This window comes from Eurypyga helias, unplaced genomic scaffold (assembly GCF_000690775.1).
Source record: "Eurypyga helias isolate BGI_N326 unplaced genomic scaffold, ASM69077v1 scaffold8815, whole genome shotgun sequence".
In the NCBI taxonomy this organism is placed as follows: Eukaryota; Metazoa; Chordata; class Aves; order Eurypygiformes; family Eurypygidae; genus Eurypyga; species Eurypyga helias.
The window spans coordinates 29,131-31,400 of NW_010250734.1; the positions used below are offsets into that span (position 1 = coordinate 29,131).

Here is a 2,270-nt window from a genome sequence, read left to right on the forward strand (position 1 = left end):
TGTGCTTGCACTGACTGCTGAAGTCCAGTATTTACAAATGGCACTAACAAATGGGACTGATTAAAAGAATCATAGAATACCATGTTGGAAGGGACCTCGAGGAACATACGGTCTACTCTTTCTTAGCAAAAGCACAGACAAGACAAGATGGCACAGCACCAGTTGAACCTTTATAAAGTGTCTAATGTTGGGAAATCCTGTGCTTCCCTAGGGAGATTATTCCAATGGCTGATTGTTCCCATTGTGAAAAATTTTCCTGCTATGTCCTGTTGGAATCTCCCCAGGAGTGACTTGTACGCATTACCCCTTGTCTTTCCCATGTGACTCCTTGTAAAAAAGGATTCTCCACCTTTGCTGTAGCCATCCTTTAAATACTGGAACATGGTGATAAGGTCTCCCTGAAGCCTTCTTTCCTTCTTTTCTCAAGGCTGAACAAAGCCAGTTCTCTCAGCCTTTCCTCATATGGCAGGCTTCCCAGGTCTTTGATCATCTTTGTGGCTCTTCTCTGGATTCCCTCCAGGCTCTCCACATCTTTTTTGCATAGCTGGGACAAAAACATAACACAGTATTCCAGGTGTGGCCTGAAAAGAGCTGACTAGAGTGGGATAATAACTTCTTTCTCTCTGCTGGCGATACCCTTGTTGATGCAACCCAGCAGACTGTTGGCTTCCTTTGCCGCAGCAGCACACTGTTCACTCACATCGAGTTTATTGTATATCAGAACCCCCAGGCGCCTTTCCACAGAGCTGCTCCCCAGCCAGGTAGATTCCAGCCTGTGCTGAACTCCTGCATTATGTTTTTCTGGGTGCAAAACCTTACACTTGTCCTTGTTGAACTTCCTAAAGTTCTTGTTAGCCCACTCTTCCAGCATATCCATGTCTTCCTGCAGTGGGACTCTGCCTTCTGAAGTGTCCACTTCCCCACCTGCTTTGGTATCATTGGCAAACTTCATCAGGGTACACTTGATCCCATCATCCAGATCACTTATTAAGATAGTAAACAGTGTTTGGCCAAATATCAATCCGCAGGGCACCCCACTTGTGACAGATTTTCAGTTTGAAAAGGAGGTATTTATCACCAGCCTCTAGGTATGGCCTGTCAGCCAGTGCCCCATCTACCATACAGACCCCTTGTCTAGACCATAACATACCCATTTCTCTAGGAGAAGACTCTGGGAAACCTTATAGAAAGCCTTGGGAAAATCCAGGTAGACGATTTCCACCATTTGCCCCACATCGACTGAGGTTGTAACTGAGGTTACTTTGTTGTAGGACGTGATCAGGTTTGTCAACCATGATTTGTCCTTGGTGAATCTATGCTGGCTTTTCCCAATCATGTGGTTCATTTGACTTGTGACAGCCCCCAGGAGGATTCGTTCCATAACTCTCCCAGGGACTGAAGTAAGACTGATGGGCCTATAATTTCCTGGATATTCCTTTACGCCCTTCTTGTACATGGTGATGACATTAGCCTTCTTCCAGTCTTCTCAGACAGCCCCCGATCTCCACGACTTCTCAAAGGTTATGGAGAATAGCCTTGCACTGATGCCAGCCAGCTCTCTTAACACCCTCAGGTAGATAATGTCAGGGCACATTGATTTCTAGGGGTCAAGCTCCTGTAACAGTTCACATACCAATTCTTCCTTCCCTGATGGTGGGTCCGTGTTTGCATCAACTGGGACTTTTGTTCCCAACGCCTGGGGCCCAACAGTGCTGGTGAAGACAGAAGTGAAGAAAGTGTTGAGTACCTCTGCCTTCTCAGTGTTCTTGGTGACTAATTCACCTATCCTGTTTAACAGTGGGCCAATATTTTCCTTCTGTTTGTGTTTGTTGTTTACATACCTGAAGAACCCTTTCTTGTAGGTTTTGACATCTCTAGCCAATTTCAGTATGAGCTGAGCTTTTGCTTTTCTAACTGAATCTCTGCATGCCCTGGCAAAACCCTTGTAGCTCTCAATGGGTATTTGTTCACTTTTCCACCTCTGGTACACTTCTCTTTTGGTTTTGAGCAGACTAAAAGCTTGCAGTTATGCCAAGGAACTTCACTGCTATGCCTAATTCCCTATTCTGTTGTATAAAGAGTCCATTGCTGAGGAAGGGCCTTAAGGACTCAAGCTTACCTTTTGAAATGGTTGGTACTGGTAATAATTGCTCACAGTTGATATTCCCTCTGCTCTAGGGTTGAAGAAGAGGTAATGCCTCACATTCTAGGAAATTATTCATGACCCAGCTTCAATGAAGAAGAGGTTAGCTTCTCTGGGAGGATGAGAT

At 45.2% G+C, this 2,270-nt stretch overlaps 1 pseudogene; it reads right to left on the bottom strand.

The window, feature by feature from the left end:
- Nucleotides 1–595: 595 nt before the first annotated feature.
- LOC104509728 lies at nt 596–1,994 on the bottom strand (annotated as a pseudogene).
- Nucleotides 1,995–2,270: the final 276 nt, after the last annotated feature.